At 40.7% G+C, this 20,570-nt stretch overlaps 1 protein-coding gene, 1 long non-coding RNA gene and 1 other non-coding gene across 8 annotated transcripts in view; 1 reads left to right on the forward strand and 2 right to left on the reverse strand.

The window, feature by feature from the left end:
- INO80D (INO80 complex subunit D) overlaps positions 1–387 on the reverse strand; it is a 68,303-nt gene extending 67,916 nt beyond the window's left edge. For all 6 annotated transcript variants that reach the window (XM_042244079.1, XM_060410284.1, XM_042244077.1 and 3 more), the window contains exon 1: positions 1–387. The gene's annotated coding sequence lies outside the window, so the exon portion shown is untranslated.
- LOC121818517 (uncharacterized) overlaps positions 1–20,570 on the forward strand; it is a 29,712-nt gene that overhangs the window by 614 nt on the left and 8,528 nt on the right. Inside the window, exon 2 of the long non-coding RNA XR_009599409.1 lies at positions 61–20,570. This exon is cut by the window's right edge and continues 8,528 nt beyond it. This is a non-coding gene — a long non-coding RNA (uncharacterized LOC121818517). The remainder of the gene's footprint in view (positions 1–60) is intronic.
- TRNAW-CCA (transfer RNA tryptophan (anticodon CCA)) lies at positions 10,691–10,762 on the reverse strand. The gene has a single exon. It is a non-coding gene; the product is annotated as a tRNA-Trp (tRNA).

Here is a 20,570-nt window from a genome sequence, read left to right on the forward strand (position 1 = left end):
CTTTCAGCTGCTTTTTTTTTTTTTTCTCCTTCCCCCCTTTTCCCTCGGCTGGGCTGACAGATCAGAGTGAGAGGCGCTGGCAATGGACTAGGAAGCTCGGCTGCCGCTGCTACTGCTCCCCCCTGGGCTCCGGCGAGAGCCTTTCCCTGTCAAGCAAGAGGGGTGAGGATCATATTTTTATTTTGGAAACTAAAAAGTGCTCCCAGGGTCGGTGATTATTAAGGGGAAATCCCTGAATATACTCTCCAGCCAAGAAGGCAGGGCTGCCGGGGCTGCACAAGAAGAGGCAGCAGCCTCCTACAGCACCACTACAGGCACTGCGAGGACATAACACCAGAGAGCCGCTCCTCTGCCCTCCGAAACGACAACTTTCCTACCATCTTGGAGGCAGAGCAAAGGGGGGCCAGGGGGAAAAGTGCACCCGCTCCCGATAAAGTACAAATTTCTACTTCTCATCTCTGGAAAAAAGTCTCCACCGGCCGTCTCCACCGGCGCCTGGGGGAGAAAGCGGGGAAGAAACTGGGGGTGCCTCAGAAACGTTTGCGTTTACTCCGGGGGGAAAATGTTTCTGCATCTTCTGATGGAAAGAAATCTTTACAAGACACAGGTTTTCCGGTGATTATTGATTTCTGTTTTCTATTTAATTTTTTTCCATGTTCGTGATAGCGGTATTTGAATTTTTTTTCAGCCTAATAATGATTTTTTTTTCCATTACAGATCTAAGTTCTGGGTTTGATGGTCAGTTTATAAATTTGAACTTCAAGAGATTTCCTAGCCACTTTATTTGTCTGCTTATTTATACGTTTTTGTGTATAGAGATATTTCTTTCCTTTTATATATAAATTTGTGCTATATATTCCCTTCCAAACTGAGATTGCTGAAGACAGTTTTAAAGGGATGTCTTTTGTCTCCTTTTCCCAAAGCAATCTAAATAAAACCTCTTGACTCTCCAGAAAGGCAAGATACAGCTGTTTATTTTTCACAGTGCAAATTAAGACAGAGATCCACTGGGGGGTTAAATACAACTCAAGTATAACTGACCATGTTTCTAGAAATAATCCTAACGCTCTTATGGTCTGCTTGTGAAGAAAGATTACTGGGAAACTGCAAATAGGCTATAAAGACAGATTTAGATTTTCTTTAAGTAAAGTTGCTTACTTAGAATTATATCCAGGCATTTAATTTTTGTTGTTGTTGTTTAGTTTATATCCTTTAAAATTTAGATTTTTGGTGCATTGCACATGTTGCTGACCACTTTCTGTGGCACAGAATTGAGAATGAGTATGTCTGCTTTTGTTAGAGTTGAAATGTTCAGAACTTCCAATGTGTTGCCAAGCTATGAGTTACTTTTAATATATTACAATGGATGTCATGAATCAGCTTTTCTTAAATGAGCAAAAGGTTAGTAGATAGAGGGGATCAAAGTTACCCAGGATAGGGAGATGAAAGCTGAAGTAACAGAGAGATGAGGGGCAGAAGGATGCTGCTCTCTTGCAACAATGCCATAGAAATCTTACTGGAGGAGAGCAAATCGCAGAGATATTTTGCTATTTTTGTAAAGAAAGAGAAGAATACTAGAAAATGAACAAAAGATCTTTTTGTATTTCTACAGGGAGTGATGAATCTTGTACTAAAAGTTATTTTTCTGATGCAGATTGCCTGACATAGTGGAAATGAATTTGTAATATCAGTGCCTTGTATCAGTAGAATATTTAATTCCTTTAATTTAAAATTGACTAAAAAGCATGTAGAAATAACTGATGACTCACCTTAAACTGTTTATTTTTTTGAGCTTTCAAATGTCAAAATTCCCATAATGCTAAAGTGAGTTCAGATAATGCATATAACAGATATTAATTATTTTCATTCTCACTCGAATCTTTATTATCTCAGGTTGAATACAGTACCTGAATAGTCTTGGTTTTTTTCTGGGGTTTTTTCCTTACTATTTGCTAGAAAAATCTGAGGTAATTAAAGTAAAATTAACTGATTCTTAGCATCTCAGAAGCCTCAGTTTTAAAGTTGTGTTCTGGTTACAATTTTTTTTTTCTTTTTCACTGTTTAGAAATCAAACACTTCGGTCATAACAAGGAAATCTGTTCCCTTAATGAAATCTAGCGGAGTTGAAAAATATGATTTTGAGTAACTTGTTTCTTATGTGTGACATGACTTTATAAAAATACTTTGAATTTTTCAAGACATTAAGATGTGTTTGATGTAAGCTGACTGCACCCTTTTATGTAGTCCCTCTTGTGACCAGCAGGCTTTTTTGAGTGATACCTGTCTGGGGATAGGGGTATGTGCATCACTTCAGTTCAGTTGCTCAGTCGTGTCTGACTCTTTGCGACCCCATGAATCACAGCACGCCAGGCCTCCCTGTCCATCACCAACTCCCGGAGTTCACTCAGACTCACGTCCATCGAGTCAGTGATGCCATCCAGCCATCTCATCCTCTGTCGTCCCCTTCTCCTGCCCCCAATCCCTCCCAACATCAGAGTCTTTTCCAATGAGTCAACACTTTGCATGAGGTGGCCAAAGTACTGGAGTTTCAGCTTTAGCATCATTCCTTCCAAAGAAATCCTAGGGTTGATCTCCTTCAGAATGGACTGGTTAGATCTCCTTGCAGTTCAAGGGATTCTCAAGAGTCTTCTCCAACACCACAGTTCAAAAGCATCAATTCCTCGGCGCTCAGCTATCTTCACAGTCCAACTCTCACATCCATACATGACCACAGGAAAAACCATAGCCTTGACTAGACGGACCTTAGTCGGCAAAGTAATGTCTCTGCTTTTGAATATGCTATCTAGGTTGGTCATAACTTTTCTTCCAAGGAGTAACCGTCTTTTAATTTCATGGCTGCAGTCACCATCTGCAGTGATTTTGGAGCCCAAAAAAATAAAGTCTGACAGTTTCCCCATCTATTTCCCATGGAGTGATGGGACCATATGCCATGATCTTCATTTTCTGAATGTTGAGCTTTAAGCCAACTTTTTCCACTCTCCTCTTTCACTTTCATCAAGAGGCTTTGAGTTCCTCTTCACTTTCTGCCATAAGGGTGATGTCATCTGCAAATCTGAGGTTATTGATATTTCTCCCAGCAATCTTGATTCCAGCTTGTGTTTCTTCCATTCCAGCGTTTCTCATGATGTACTCTGCATAGAAGTTAAATAAGCAGAGTGACAGTATACAGCCTTGACGTACTCCTTTTCCTGTTTGGAACCAGTCTGTTGTTGCATGTCCAGTTCTAACTGTTGCTTCCTGACCTGCATACAGATTTCTCAAGAGGCAGGTCAGGTGGTCTGGTATTCCCATCTCTTTCAGAATTTTCCACAGTTTATTGTGATCCACACAGTCAAAGGCTTTGGCATAGTCAATAAAGCAGAAATAGATGTTTTTCTGGAACTCTCTTGCTTTTCCATGATCCAGCGGATGTTGGCAATCTGGTTCCTCTGCCTTTTCATGTGCATAACCTGGTGCAAATATGGTACCATTTCAGTGTCTTTCTCTTTGTAAAGTTTGACTTGTACAGGGCTGTGATCCATCAAGTTTTTCCATCAGCTGAGCTAAATAGCCTAGTCTGAGGGAATTACAGCCCAAACAAAAAAGAAATCCTGCTACAATTGCAACATGGGTGAATTTGATTGGTCAGTGTTGGCTTCTACTGATAGCTGAACTCATTTCAGGTGTTATATCTCTTAATTCCTAGAAACTACAGGTGCTAACAAAACTACTGACATAGTTAACCTTAAATAACCCGATTTTGCCAGGTAAAATTCCTAGTACTCAAATTTGGCTAACATTAAGCACCTGCTTCTTGAGAAATCTATATGCAGGTCAAGAAGCAACAGTTAGAACTGGACATGAAACAACAGACTGGTTCCAAATCGGGAAAGGAGTACGTCAAGGCTGTATACTGTCACCCTGCATATTTAACTTATATGCAGAGTACGTCATGAGAAATCCTGGGCTGGATGAAGCACAAGCTGGAATCAAGATTGCCGGGAGAAATAGCAATAACCTCAGATATGCAGATGACGCCACCCTTATGGCAGGCAGAAAGTGAGGAAGAGCTAAAGAGCCTCTTGATGAAAGTGAAAGAGGAGAGTGAAAAAGTTCACTTAAAGCTCAACATTCAGAAAATGAAGATCATGGCATCTGGTCCCATCACTTCATAGCAAATAGATGGGGAAACAGTGGAAACAGAGACTTTATTTTGGGGGGCTCCAAAATCACTGCAGATGGTAACTGCAGCCATGAAATTAAAAGATGCTTGCTCCTTGGAAGAAAAGTTATGACCCACCTATTAAAGACAGCATATTCAAAAGCAGAGACATTACTTTGCCAACAAAGGTCTGTCTAGTCAAAGGTATTGTTTTTCCAGTAGTCATGAGTGTGAGATTTGGACCATAAAGAAAGCTGAGTGGCGAAGAATTGATGCTTTTGAAATGTGGTGCTGAAGAAGATTCTTGAGAGTCCCTTGGACTGCAAGGAGATCCAGCCAGTCCATCCTAAAGGAAATCAGTCCTGAATATTCATTGGAAGGACTGATGCTGAAGCTGAAGCTCGAATACTTTGGCCACCTGATGCAAAAAACTGACTCTTTGGAAAAGACCTTGATGCTGGGAAAGATTGAAGGTGCGAGGAGAAGGGGATGACAGAGGATGAGATGGTTGGATGGCATCACCGAGTCAATGGACATGAGTTTGAGTAAACTCCTGGAGTTGGCGATGGACAGGGAGGCCTGGCATGCTGCAGTCCATGGGGTCACAAAGAGTTGACACGATTGAACGACTGAACTGAACTGTGCACCTAATATATCTTGTAACTTTGCTGGATGCTTTTTTTTTTTTTTTAAGTTTATTTATTTTCATTGGAGGCTACTTACTTTACATTGTAGTGGTTTTGCCATACATTGACATTCATGTCAGTGTATGCTGTACACTTTTATCTATGCGCTCTGGTTTCATTCCCCTAACAGCTCCAAAAAAATACTATTTTTCTTTCCTTCCTCCTCTCCTCCTATTCCTTTCCCCTTCTTTCTTCTTTTAAATACTGTTGGGCTAATTTCCTTCACTTTCAAGGAGTGTAGATCTTCTTGGGCTTTCCAAAGATTCCAAGTCCTTTTGCTGTATAGTTGCTGAGGTGCCACCACTGCTCTGTACTTTTTATCTGGAAATGCTGTTTCCGCCATTTGTTTGTAATTGAGTCACTGAGTTGTGTCCAACTCTTCTGGGACACCATGGACTGTAGCCTTTGTAGCCTTCCAGGCTTCCCTGTCTGTAGGGTTTCCCAGGCAAGAATACTGGACTGGGGTGCCACTTCCTTCTCTAGGGGCTCTTCCCAACCCAGGGATCGAACCTGCGGCTCCTGCATTGACAGGCATATTCTTACCACTGAGCCACCTGGGAAGCCCTTCTGCCATTTACTCTTTGCCAAAAACAGAGTAGCCAGCAGTTAGACCCCCTTTTCATTCACTAGTGGCAGCCAGTGGCTTGTTTCACCCTTGTGAAGTCTAGTTCCTATGTCTATCCATTGTTTTGAGGAATACGTATATATATAGATAGATAGATAGATAGATATGTATATGTGTCAGCTGAAACACTGTTTAAGAGAGATTTCCTTCCTGATCCTAAAAGTGCACAGTATATGTGGAGCACTAGTGTAATTAGAAATGTTATTTATGGTTGTAAAATTGTACTTTCTGAAAAATCTAAACAATGGATGAAGTGACCTGGAACCATGAATGCCAAAGTTTACCTATGTGATCTTTAAAGGAGTGCCTTAATTTCACAAGTAGCTTGTTTAGCCGTTAGCTGAAATAAGAAATGATTGCCTTAATATTTTTACTATTATTAGAAATTTTAATTGATCTGCCTTTTGGTATCAGTGCATTTAATTTTTCAAAAATTAACCACCTTATTGTGAACACTAGTGAAGTTATGAAAATACGACCTAGGGACTTCCCTGGCAGTCCAATGGTTAGGACTCCCATACTTTTTGCTGCAAAGGGCCCGGGTTCAATCCCTTGTCTGGAATCTAAGATCCCAAAAGCCACAGGGTGCAGCCGCAAAAAAGAAAATACCACCTAGACTCACAGATTGTGTGGATTTAAAGTGAAAGATTTATGCATGTTTAATGTATTAGATGTCTGTAAGCAATAAAGCCATCGAATGTGTGCTGACAGAATCACCAGTGACATCAGACGTTATTATACAGATTTAGTGGGGGGTTTTGGGAGAAGTCAGGGTGTGATTATAAACCTTCCCTAATCACAGAAATGTTTTTCTTAACATTTCTAAAGGCAAACTCTGAAGTCATATCAAGAGGTCCCTAGTGTGAAGATTTCCAAAGAGGTAAAAAGAAGTGGGGTGTGTTCAGAGCCTAAAAGTTTTCGAAAATCATACTGTTGATGTCAGAGAAAGAGCAGTGAGCAGTCCTGAGGAGAGATCTTAGTTCCCTGCCCAGGAATTAAATCTGGGTCACCTGGATGAAAACCAAGAGTCCTAGCCACTAGATCACTGGAGCTAGAAGCAGAAGGGCCCTGGCTCTTGCCCCTGTTTGAAAGCAAGAATGTTTCAAGGAGGCAAAAACTATAGAAACAGGTACGAAGTTTATAATTAGTTTATAATTAGAGACACCGCACAATGTGTGGGAGATCTCACAGGAAAACAGTTTGTTTGTCCAACTCAGAAGCAGGGCAGAGATGTACACCCAGAGAGAAAGGGTATGGGCATCCTCTCTAGAGAGGAGGAGTACGGTAAGTCAGCAACTAGGCAGAGATGCACACCGGGAGAGGAGCGCGGGCGTTCTGAGTGCAGAGCAGTGCGGTATGGAGGCGATGTAGATCACTTCTATAGGGCAGTCCTTCCAGGTCTTTGTTTACCCTTGGCCAGTTACCTTGTTTCTTTCTTCACACCTGACTGATCCGTGGGTCCTCCTCAAGATACATGTGCATTTTTGCTAAGCTGGATCGCACTCTAGAGGCCTAAGAGTGCATGTCCACACTTACTATGGGTGGACCTCCCACAAGCCTTCCTGCACATGTGCATACAGGGAGGCTTTCCTTGACCTCAGGAGCGGGTACTTATCTCTCTGCTCTAGCAGAGCTCAGCTTTTACCACTAGCTTTGTCCTTGGAGTATCTGGGTGAGAATAAAAGCTTGGATTTTATTCCACTTGACAAATACCAGCTGTCCAGCCTAGAGGCCCACTGTCTCCTGCCTCACTATTATGGTGGCCATAAATGTACTTTTTTTTTTTTTTTACTTTAAGCATTTCTGTTTTGGAAACATTTGTTGGTAATGTTTCTATCTAAAACAAAGATTTTAGTTTTCTTGTGGTTTTTATGCCCTGACGAAAACATCCTTAAGACAAGCATTGTATTTGGGAGATATCCTCATTCTAGCTTTAGGTTATTTGAATGTGAAATTTCTATATTAGAGATTAAACTACAGTCAAAGCACACACGATCAGGTAATCTCCAAGTTCTGACACCTACCCAAGGGCATTGAATCCTGGAAACAGCTACCTGATACCAAGCCAGAAATGTCTTTTTTTCCAATCCCCATAAGGGATAGAAGATACTCTCCAGGAGGCAGATAGTCACCTGCAGCAGCAGGGACAGGACATGTCCCCGATGCCATATCACTGCCTTCTTGTCACACTGCAGGCAAAGAATGTGACATCACTTCAGCCTTGGCAGTCTCTGGCCATTTCTTTTGACCCCGACCTTGAGTTGCTCAGTTGTGTCAGACTCTTTGCAACCCCACGGACTGCAGCATGTCAGGCTTGCCTGTCCCTCACCGACTCCTAGAACTTGCTCAAACTCATGTCCATTGAGTCGGTGATGCCATCCAACCATCTCATCCTCTCTCGTCCCTTTCTCCCATCTTCAGTCTTTCCCAGCATCAAGGTCTTTTCGAATGAGTCAGTTCTTCACATCAGGTGGCCAAAGTATTGGAGCTTCAGCATCAGTCCTTCCAATGAATATTCAGGACTGATCTCCTTTAGGATGGACTGGTTGGATCTTCTTGCCATCCAAGGGACTCAAGAGTCTTCTCCAACACCACAGTTCAAAAGCATCAATTCTTTGCCACTCAGCTTTCTTTATGGTCCAACTCTCACATCCACACATGACTACTGGGAAAACAATACCTTAGACTAGACGGAACTTTGTTGGCAAAGTAATATCTCTGCTTTTGAATATGCTGTTTAGGTTGGTCATAACTTTTCTTCCAAGGAGCAAGCATCTTTTAATTTCATGGCTGCAGTCATCTGCAGTGATTTTTGAGCCCCCCAAAATAAAGTCTCTCACTGTTTCCATTGTTTCCCCATCTATTTGCCATAAAGTGATGGGACTGGCTGCCATGATCTTCATTTTCTGAATGTTGAGTTTTAAGCCAACTTTTTAACTCTCCTCTTTCACTTTCATCAAGAGGCGCTTTAGTTCTTCACTTTCTTCCATAAAGGTGGTGTCATCTGTATATTTTGATTCCAGCTTGTGCTTCATCCAGCCCAGCATTTCTCATGATGTACTCTGCATATAATTTAAATAAGCAGGGTGACAGTATACAGCCTTGAGGTACTCCTTTCCTGATTTGGAACCAGTCTGTTATTCCATGTCCAGTTCTAACTGTTGCTTCTTGACCTGCATACAGATTTCTCAGGAGGCAGGTCAGGTGGTCTGATACTCCCTTCTTAGACTGAGGAAAACACCTTTCCAACTGAAGCTGTGTTTTAAGTAATGGTTAGTAGAAAGAAGGGGCTTCCCTTGTGGCTCAGACAGTAACGAATCTGCCTGCAGTGCAGAGGATCCAGGTTCCTCTGTGGGTCGGGAAGATCTGGAGAAGGGAATGGCTTCCCACTCCAGTATTCCTTGCCTGGATAACTCCATGGACAGAGGAGCCTGAGCCTAAGCCTGGAGGGCTGCAGTCCATGGGGTCGCAAAGAGTGGGACACAACTGAGCGACTGATACTTTTCACTTAGTGGAAACAAACACCCCCCAAAGTAGTATCAAAGGTTGGATTTGAGCAAAATTGTAAGTGATAGTCAACTTTTTCTAAAACTTTTAATGAGAAAACTGTGTCCCAAAGGTGATTATTAGTTAAAACATTGTAATAAGAAGAGAAATCCATGGACTCCTCAGAATAATAGGCAGAGATCAACACAAAGGTGACTTTCTGGTACGTTCCTGGTTAAGCAAGCTTTGTAGACCCACTAGGAACTTAACTACTATTTCCGTGGGAAAATTAATCCCAGGTTCCAAATAGCTAATTTATAGTGATACTCTGCAACACAATCCATTAATAAGTTTGGACTTCCTCTGCTGTAATATCTTTGCCATATATTTGTTACAGGGTGCCAGAATTCAAGTAAGGATGGGGAAGGGGGGTGGTGGGAAATCCTCTCATTCAATTAAAGTAAGGAATAACCATTAACACAATTTAAACAGCTTGATCTAAATTCAGGTAAAGGAGATTTTGGAAACTATAAAATGATGAGGCCAGGTGTAGTACACCAGTAAGAAGAAATGGCTTCAGTCAATCAAAATTGTGCTGTTTGTCTGTATACACTGACGTTTCTACTTTATGCCTGAGTGCTGTATGGTCCTATAGTAGTTATTTGCATTTTGTTTTCTTCTTAAGGAAAACCAGAAAAAGAAATGAAGGCATAGACGTAGGTAAAATTTTGCTAGAAATTACATAACCTAGTCTCCTGCTATTGGCCTGATGCTGTTTTACCCCACAGAGCAAGCCCTGCCGATTCCCGTCATGATGCCTCTGTTCTCAGCTCTGCCAATTAAGTCCCACTCTGCCCTGATGCTTTGCTCACAGTCTTCTTTCTGAAGCCTTCCGGTGCCAATCTGAGTGTACTGTATTCTTACTCTAGTGCCTTTAGTTGTTTTCCAGAACTTCTTTTCCCCCTGATGTGTGTTCTTTTGTGCAGGAGGAGCTGAAGTAGTTTAAGAGGTTAGTCTCCAGTCCAAGCTATCTGGTTTAGAAACTTGGCTCCACCATTTTCCTTGGTAGTATGACCCTGGGCAAGCTACTTAGTCTCTCAGGGATAATAATAGTACCTACCTCATTGTATTGTTGTTGAGGATTACAGGGCATAATGCATAAGGCAGAGTCTTAGTGCCATGTGAAGGTCAGCTGTTCTCTGGTTACTTGCCAATAAACATCTTACAGGCAGCTCAGCCCAAGGTCAGGGAGTGCTGTTTTGTTTGTGTTTTGTTTTTAAACATTACCAAGACAGTGGACTTAGCAGCACTAGTCACAAGTTGAATTAACTCAGTACAGAAAAATACAACAACTGTGATTATGGCATACAAATATCTACACCACAATACGTACAAAAACAATCAGTTGACTCTTTTTTCTAAATACCCAGATAGTTGGTAGTCTGCAGCAAAGAATTTTAAGGTTAGCTGAGATCTGGGTGTCCTTCAGACTCATTCAGGGTCTTAAAAACTATAAAATGAAATACAGAAGAGTCCATACAGAATACAGAAGAGAAATAATGTAACCAGTTTACACCTTTTCATTAGCTGTTCTAAAGAGAAAGTGTTAGTTTCTCAGTCGTGTCCAGCTCTTAGCAAGGCCATGGACCATAGCCCACCAGGTTCCTCTGTCCATGGAATTCTCCAGGCAAGAATACTGGAGTGGGTAGCCATTCTCTTCTCCAGGAGATCTTCCCAACCCAGGGATCGAACCTGGGCCTCCCGCATTGGAGGCAGTTGCTTTACCATCTGAGCCACCAGGGAAGCACATTCTAAAGAGAGAGAGAGAGATGCATGCATTTAAATTTCAACATGAGATCTTGAAGAAGACTTCTCTGACAAGAAGGCATGGAAAGGTTTATGAAATATCTTCAAAAGAAGTCACCCCACACACACAAAAAATAGGTGTTTGACACATATTTCCAATGAAATGTTTAATAGGGCAGGTACTACTTCATTGTTTAAAATGTACCTACAGTGTTAAATAGTAGACAAATGGGGGAGTTTCAGAAAACCATGTGTGACTCCCAAAGCTAATATTTATTTACTAGCTGTACAAACTAAGTTTCCCCAGCCCCTCAAACCACAGTGCCCTCATTCTCAACATGATTGAATAAGATGATAGATAGACCATATAAACTATACTGTATGACATGTAACAGCCACTCCACAACTGTCCATTCCCATTTTGTCCCTGAATTCATAGAAAGTGCCTGGAATTAAGGTAGGATTTTAATTAGAAAACTGTAAAAGAGGATGTTGCTCTAGAAGCAATTCCTAAAGTATTGAAGAACAAATACCGAATGAACCCTACTTACATAATTTCCCCAGTAGCTCAGATGGTAAATAATCTGCTTGCATGCGGGAGACCTTGGTTCCATCCCTGGGTTAGGAAGATCCCCTGGAGAAGGGAATGGCTACCCACTCCAGTATTCTTGCCTGGAAAATTCCATGGACAGGAGAGCCTAGTGGGCTACAGTCCATGGGGTCACAGGGTCAGACAGGACTGAGCAATTTTCACTTTATTTTCACTTATGTATTTACTATTTTCTTGCATGATTTGTGTGAGGTTTCTCTTTTTGACTAGTTATTACTGCTTTTGACAAAATTATTTTTAAAAAATATGATCGAACTGTATATTTTCACAAGAGGCTCAACCAACACAAAACCACAAGTGTTTATTCACTTAGCCATGTTCCAAACAGCTATGCATTTCCCTGGCACTTGACTCTTAACAGAAAATGACGACGGGGGACTTCCCTGGTGGTCCAGTGGGTAAGACTCTGTGCTCTCAATGCAGGGGACCCAAGATCCATCCCTGGTCAGGGAACTAGAACCCACATGCCACAGCTAAGAGTCTGCATGCCACAGTGAAGATCTCAAAAGCTGCAACTAAAACCCAGCACAGCTAAAAATAAATAAGAAAAATTTTTGTAATGATGACAAGTCGTCTTGTTCAGGGTATTGCATGATACAGTGGCGAGAGACCTCACCTCAACCTTGTGGCATGGAGTGTTTACAAGAGGGAACTTAAGAAATCAGTTTGGCAGCTTATGACCTACTGGAGAGAATAGTGATATAGAAGAGAAAATATCCAAAGTCATTGTGGCGGTTGATGTATTATTTCACAAAAATATTCTCTTCAGTTACAGATGCATGTATATATATTTTTATGGTGGATTAGGGACAAAAAATTGAAGAGATACTGGTGTATCTTATGAGGCTGACATTTGTAGTGTCCTGCAGTAGTTAAATAGTGAGCAAACCAGTCCCCATCCTCATTAGCTTTATAGTCTTAGCACAGGATAAGGGTTTGAACTGACCTGGTTGAGAAGAACTTGGAGACCACTGGGCTTAAAAATATTTTAAGTTCCCTACCCCACTCCCGATTCCCACCCCCCATCTCTGGCCAAGCTAGGCACCTCTGTGGTAGATTTGTTGGCTGATTATAACGTCTGACCCTGGATAGGTTATCTCATCAAAATACAGTTTAGCCATGCAGTTTTGCTTGCCATACCTCAACGACACCAAGGAGTGTGGTCGGAAGAATGAAAGACGACCTGGGAACACTAGGTTTCCTTTGCTGAGAAAAATCAACAGGCTTGTGATTCAAGTCAATGAAGAATTAGATCAGCTGAACATTAAATTGTTTACCTATAAGTCAAAGATAACTTGAATCTCAAATGAGGTGTTTATGACTGAAAGGAAGTGTTTTTTTTTTTTTCCACACAGCAGGTTTTGACTGTATAGAACTTGATTCAAAAGATGGGATTTATTGCAAAGGTTGACTCCTAACAGTCAAAAGTAAGAGACAGCCAGATTTGGTTAACCTTCTCGGTTAGTGGCTTATTTACTGCACGCTCAGTGGGCATGGTACTTGGTTAGGTTCTGCAGGGAAGTAAAAGAAGATACTGATATAATTCACAGTTGTGAACTTAGGATCTAGTTGCAGAGGAAGATAATATCCAGGAAGCCCTTGGAGAACAAATAAGAGCTTCTAGTAGGGAATGGCAGGGGCAGAGCAAGAAGAGGAGGCTGCCTTGGTCTATTGTGGGGGATCCACCCAACTGAGTAGCCCAGGGACCTCAGGCTGCTCTCAGAACTCGGAGCCTCTCCCACGCCTTCTAAAAACCAATGGGAGTGCTTGTGTAGATTTAAGGAGAACTGTGGACAGCTCTACCACAGTCCTGGCACGTAGAAGATACTAAATCAGTGTTTGTTGAATCTAAATGGAGAAAATTTTTATTTACCTGGACAGAGGAAAGAAATAACATTTGCCAAAGCAGGAGTGAGCATGTCTCAACAGAAGGTGTGTTGGGAAAGATAGAGGAAAAGGAAGTAGTAGGGGAAGGGCTCAGTTAAGAGGATCTTGAAAGCCAAGGCAAACAGTTTGAACAGATGTAACAGGCAATGAAGAAGGCAATTATTTATACTTGAGCAAAAAAAGAAAAATCTGCTATTTAATTATTCAAGGAGTACCTATGAGTCATTTCTAGTGTGCTAGGCACTGTGGTTAAGATATGGGGAAATGGCATCCCTGCCCTCAAGTGGCTGACAAGAAAAGTAAAGATTATTGCTCTGGGATGTTTTATTTATATACAGATCCTAGTTTTACTTTTTTTTATTCCCCTCCACCCCTTGCCCGGCAGAACTATCTTAGTTCCCTGACCAGGGATTGAACCTTCACCCCTTGCATTGGAAGCACAGAGTCTTAACCACTGGACCCCCAGGGAAACCCCAGATTCTGGTTTTAAAAATATAAACTCCTTGAAGGCTAGCTGTTTTGTCTTTTTTTTTTTTCCCCTCTCTTGATCTGTTTTGTTGACTTAGAATGTAGAATAGTGCCTAGCACAAAATATGCACCATAAATATTTATTGAACTACTTTGAAATTTTGAATTTTTAAACAGTACAATCTCTTTGAGACTAATAAGATAATTAACATATGACTTTTAGATAGGTTAAGTGAGAAAAGTTCCAAGAAAGCTTGTGTTGGACTTACTGTCGTCAATCTCAATACAAGAGTCCAAGATGATTAGTAAAATATCTGAACAATTCTAATTATGTTGATAACTTTTGAGCATTGTATTCCATTTGACCATGTTAAAGTCCCGCTAAAAAAAAAACCTGGGAGTGGTGTTAAGTATTCTACTTTTTTCTATTGGCATATTCTGTTGTACATTCTTTTTTTTTTTTTTTTTGCCACACTGCTCGACTTGTGGGATCTTACTTCCCTGACCAGGGATCAAACCTACATTGGAAGCACAGTCTGAACCACTGGACCACCATGGAAGTCCTTATATACTCCATTTTTAAATGATTAATGTCAGTTAATACTGAAAACTTGACAGGTTAAAAAATGGAAAATACAGTCTAAGAGAATCATCCAAAGTAAAAGACAAACATACAAGAGGAAAACAATATGGCTTTCATTAAAGCTGTTTGTGTGGAAACTCTTGAGCATATTTGAGCAAATGTCTTCAAGTATTCCCTTCCCCACTTTTTAGGATGGGATCAATTTTACCATCTGCTCTTCCAGGTAACTTGGCAGCTGTTGATTAACTAACATTGTTCCCTGAGTTTTGCTGTCACCATAGATGGTTCTGGAACATAAGAACAAAAGATTTGTCAGAATAGCTTTCCGAACACAAGTTTCCTTTAAATTATAGACAGGAGAAAAGAATCAATATTGACCAGCTGGGAAGAATTAAATAAATATTTACATAGTCATAAATCATTTCAGTTTTCTCAGAGCTTATTACCGTGACGTTTTATATATCTAAGTGTCTTAAATGTGTAAAGAAAGAGCAATTAAGTAATTTAATACCAACAGAATTTAGACTTCAGATGGGGAAAGAGTGGATCATCTCAGTTGTGGTAAGATACACAGATGCTTCCTGTTGCTCTGTCCAGGACGATGTTAACATTGACCTCAGAGGAGGCCGTTAAGCCAGCCTTGAGCTAGATGGTAGGCACTAGGTTTCTGTCTATGGAGGAAGGAGGGAAGAATTACCTTACTTACAAGTATAAGCAGCAAAGTCAGAGTACTTCATGCAATAATATGATGAGGTGATAAATTATCACTTAATCTCTATAGCATGTGTCCAGTTTTCTAAAATGAAGCTGAGAAAAAAATTATAAGGAAAGAGATTCATGATACCATTCTTAGAAAACTTAGGCAAATACCCCATGCAGGTCATTTATCTTTTTTTTTTTTTTTCCATCTTATATGAATCAAACTGTTCATACAAACTGTGTGTTAGTTTTTTTGCTTCCCTCTCTGTTTCTTAAATTCAGGAAACGTCTAAAATGTTAATTCTTTTAAGCTATTGAAAAGATTTTGTGTATTTATACTTTTACATGCTAACTTCTTAATTTGAAATAAAAGTAAAAAGCAAACATCAAAGCAACAACCACAAAAGCCTCTACAATGTACTATATTGTCCGATTTTTCATTTTCGGATTTCACCCACTAATAGTATTTGCTTTCATTAATCTCTGCCACTGCGTCAAAGTCATTACAATGTTGAAGCATACCAAGTCTCCCAAAACACCAATTCTTCCAAAATTAAGCCATCTTAAAGGCAAATAGAATTATTAAAAGGCAAACAGTAAGCAGCATAACTTACCATTTCACACTGCAAATGCTTTTTATGTTACCTAACAATTGGAAAAATAAGTTCTATAAGTGAATTGCTTACTATTACATGGGGTTGCCGAGTTCTACAGAGAAATAGCTTTGGGTATGTTCTGTTGTAATTTTTTTCTGTTAACTAAACTACAGACTTTATTCTGACTTTTGCCAGTTTACCACTGATGTCCTTTTTCTGTCTCAGATACTCAAATATTCCTTATCTTTCATGACCTCCACACTCTTGAAGAGTACCAGTCCATTATTTTGTAGAACGTCTCAATCTGAGTTTCTCTAATATTTCCTCGTGATTAGATGAGGGAATCTGAGACATGGCGTGTCCTTTCAGAGCATGCTGTGAGGGAGGATGTGATGCTGATCTGTGTTGGGACTGGTTGTGAGGTTTTGTACTGCTGCTGCGACACAGCTCCACAGACCTAGCACCGCAACACAGCACCTAGTTCTCATCTGGAGGGTGGGGGTCCAGGCAGACTGTGGCTGGTCTCCCTGCTCAGGGTCTCCCAAGGCCAATACCAAGGTGTCAGCTGGGCTGCGTTCTCATCTGAAGCTGGTGGTCCTCTTCCAGCTCATTCAGGTTGTTGGCAGAATCCAGGATGGATGGTTTACCTGCTGACTGGCAGCAGGAATCTCGCTCAGTTCCTGGAAGCCATTCTCAAGTTCTCACCTGCAGCCCCTCCATTTAGAAGGGCAGCAGGAGAATTGCCCTCCCTGACGATCCCTCTTACACTTTGCATCTCTGACTTCTAGACCCATATTTACAAGACTCATACGATTAGGTCAGGCAAACCCGTAGTCTCCCTGTTTTTAATGTCAGTTGTGTCGCATGATATAGCCTAGTCACAGGATTAAAATCCATGGTATTTACAACCTGGAAGATTACGACCGGTGTGTCCCAAGAGTGGGGAGGGAAAGGCAGGGAGTGAACATCTCAGCATTCTGCCTGCCACATTCCTGCTATTAGCCTGGTTCCTTGGTATAGCTGGTGTCTTCTGGTTTCTCCATTGTAACCTTAACTGTCTTTCCATTTGTAATTAAAAGATACCTGGGGGGGAGGTCATTTGAACTATGTAAACATTTTATTTCTCCTCAAACATTCCTACACTAATGTTAACTCACCAGTGGAATTGTCCATTCTCTGCCATTTATTTATTTGCTTATTTCATTGCAGATTCATGGATACGTATTTTATTTGGGAGGTTATAATCCAACACTGTCATTATTTTGCTGTGCTAATTGTCCCCGCTTTGGCCATTGCAGGCTCTTTCATTTAGCTCCTGTGCCCTTTCCATGTGCCCTCACACTTTCTCAGCACTGCTTTACTTTCTAACACTGAGATACTCTAGAGTCACCTTGTGTTTTTTCCTGCTCAAGCCCCAAAAGAAATCGTTTTTCCACAGATAACTCCAGTTTTAATCCAAGAGAACTAGAAGCACCAGGCTTCCCTGGTGGCTCAGATGGTAAAGAATCTGCCTGCAGTTCAGGAGATCTGGGTTGGGAAGATCCCCTGGAGAAGGGAATGGCAACCCACTCCAGTATTCTTGCCTGGAGAATCCCACGGACAGAGGAGCCTTGTGGGCTATAGTCTGTGGGGTCGCAAAAAGTTGGACGTGACTGAGTGACTAACTAGAAGTCACTTCAGTTTGTACTGGCTACAAATTAGTGTCTCCACAGGTTAGGTGCAGATTAGTAAATGTATTTAGTTTCCACCTGCTATACTCACATGGTGCCACAAATTTGGTGGCTTAAAACAACACAGATGTATTATCTTGCAGTCCTCAGGTCAGGGATCTGAAATGGGTTTTACTGGTTGTCGGGAAGGGCTACATTTCTCTCTGGAGGCTCTAGGCAAGCATCTGCTTCCTTGTCTCTTCCAGCTTCTAGAAGCTACTTGCATTCATTGACTACTGATTCCTTCCTATGTCTTTATTTATGTATTTACTTTTGGCTGCATCTCGAAGCTTGTAGGGTGTTAGCTCCCTGACCAGGGGATGAACCCCATCCTGCAGCAAGAGCACAGAATCTCAATCACTGGACCAGGGAAGTCCCCTTTCCTATGACTAAAGCCAGCAACATAGTGTCTTCCAGGCTCCAGTGACTCTTGTCCTGTCCTGCTCTTATTAGGATCTTTCTGCTTACATTATGCCCACCCAGATAATCCAGAATAATCTCCCTATGTCAAGATCCTTAATTCAGTCACATCTGCAAAATCACTTTTGCCATGTAAGGTAATATTCACAGGTTGGGGGGAGGATTAGAACATGGACATATTTGGGGCCATTATTCTACCTACCTCGTGAATATATTTGCACAGATGGGGCCATCAGTCCACAAAAATAAGGCAAAAGGAAAATATCCCTTTAATAACATCCTTTTTTACTTTTTCTTCTTAGCCCCGTAAGTCACTTTTTAAAAAACTGCAGTATATTTTGCACATTTGTCCAAATCCTTGGTAAAAGTAGCTGTCATTAAACCTCCATTGGTAGGACATCAGTTTTGATTTGTCCTCCAGCAGCCGTGAAGAGCTCCTGTTCATCCATCTGTCTCTCCTCCTCCTTCGTTGTTTGTCAGCAACAGCACAGATTTTACAGGATCGTACCCAGTTGTAAAAAGCAATGATTATAGTTTCCCACGATGCATTACTCTGCTGTCCAAAGACCTCAGTTTCTATAACACGTATGCACATTATTGGTTGGAAATTACATTGCCAGAGTGAAATGAAAAAAATTAAATGTTCTCTAAATACCCTTGCCTATAACTGTGTTTACTTTTTAGTTCACTTATAAAACCAAGGTTTTCCCATTCTTACTATTTTTCAGTGAGCTATAATAAAATGTTTGATGTAAAGTATGTTGTGTAAAAAGCCATTTAAAGCTGTCTGTTCTAATCCTAAACTATGGATTGGTTGCATACTAAGTTGCAGGGTGGCTTCTAGGTATACATTTTTATTCTTTCTTTTTAAAGGATGGAATAGCAACAGCACCTTACACTCATTAAGCACTTACTCTTGTCCAGTGTTTTACACGTATTAAATTATTTAGTCAAATCTATGAGGCAGGTGTGTTGCTATCATCATAGCATATGCAACCTCCATATCAATAGGTAATAGTGGGAATTCCCTGGTGGTCCAGTGGTTAGGACTCCGTACTTTCACTGTGGAGATTGAGGGTTAATTAACTTAATTCCTGGATGGGGAATTAAGATCCTGCAAGCATGTGGCTCGGCCGAAAAAAAAAAAAAGAGAATAGTAATAGAGATGACATAGCTGCTAAGCAGTGGAGCCAAGACTTAAATCTAGGAAACAGATTATGGAGCTTTCTGTTTTAACAAATCATTTTGTACAGTATCACAGTGTTCTGTTTGGTTTGTTTTTTTTTTTTAAGGAAGAAAAAGTTGAATATCATGGTTTCTCCAAACCCTGCTCTTAACCAGATCATTTTCTCCAAATTGGCATATAGCTGAAAAACTATAATGTCAAAAGACTGTGATACATAGAGTGAACAGAAATTTTAGAAGCAGCCTAAATGCTGCACAGACTTAGTAACTCCATGTCCTATTGAATGCACATAGAGCCCAGGACATTTCAGACTCCAGTTCATCATTGCTGCTGTTGAAATCATCCCTTTAATTTGATAGCGTGAATCAGGGAGAATGTACCAGTAGCTCCCAGCACAGTTATCTAGTTTACCATTGGCAGTTACTTTGCCATAATTGAGGACAGCTGCTGTCAAGTTAGGCATTTGCTATGATTTGAACGTTAGTGTTTCCTTAACATCACGTGTTGAAATCCTAAATCCCTAAGGTGATGGAATTAGGAGGTGGCACCTTTGGAAGGTGCTTAAGTTATGAAGCTGGAACTTTCATGAATGGGATTATTTCTGTTATAAAGGAGGCCTTCCAGGGTTTCCTAGTACCTCCCACCATGTAAGGACGCAGAGAGGGATGATAGTCTGCACCCTGGAAGGGGGTCTTCACCAGAACTCGACCATGCTGGCTCCTGATCTTGGACTTCCAGCCTCCAGAACTGTAAGAAATAAATTCCTGTTGTTTATAAGCTACCCCGTGTGTGGCATTTTGTTATAGCAACCCAAATAGATTAAAACTATTATTTCTCCAGTTCTTAGAAAAATCCTGGAAGAAAACTTGGGCAAATAAATTTTGGCTGCCTCATAATATTCTATTTACATCTAGTCAGAAAGAATGCTCTTCATGTTTACTTTATACATTTCAGTACTTACATATTTCATTTATAGAAACATGTAAATTTTTCTATTCCAGAACACTCAAATCCAAAATATTTTTATGTTGAAGTTCATAGATATTTCTCATACTTAGTTTTAGAAATCTGTAAGTCTAGACAAATTGGAAAGGGAGAAAATGAATTCAATTTATATCCATGTTTGTACATGTCTTTGAAAATGGATACACTCAGCAAGAAAGAACATTATTCAACATAGTTGAATGTTTTGGAATAAAATAGATGAAGTATATGAAATGTGATTTATATAGTCTAATAAAATACATATAATCTAAAATCTATTCAAAATGAATTTATATTATGATCTGAGAGTAAGTTTTGTCAACATATATATGACTGTTGTTGTTGAGTCGCTAAGTCGTGTCTGACTCTTGTGCGACCCCATGGACTGTAGCTGCCAGGCTCCTCTGTCCATGGGATTTCCCAGGCAAGAATGCTAGAATGCCTAGCCATTTCCTTCTCCAGGGTATCTTCCTAACCCAGAGACCTAACCCATGTCTCCTGCATTGTAGGAGTATTCTTTACCACTGAGCCACCTGGGAAGCCCATATATATGACTCAGTTCAGTTCAGTCGCTCAGTCATGTCCGACTCTTTGCAACCCCATGAATCACAGCACGCCAGGCCTCCCTGTCCATCACCATCTCCCGGAGTTTACTCAGACTCA

This window comes from Ovis aries, chromosome 2, assembly GCF_016772045.2.
Source record: "Ovis aries strain OAR_USU_Benz2616 breed Rambouillet chromosome 2, ARS-UI_Ramb_v3.0, whole genome shotgun sequence".
In the NCBI taxonomy this organism is placed as follows: Eukaryota; Metazoa; Chordata; class Mammalia; order Artiodactyla; family Bovidae; genus Ovis; species Ovis aries.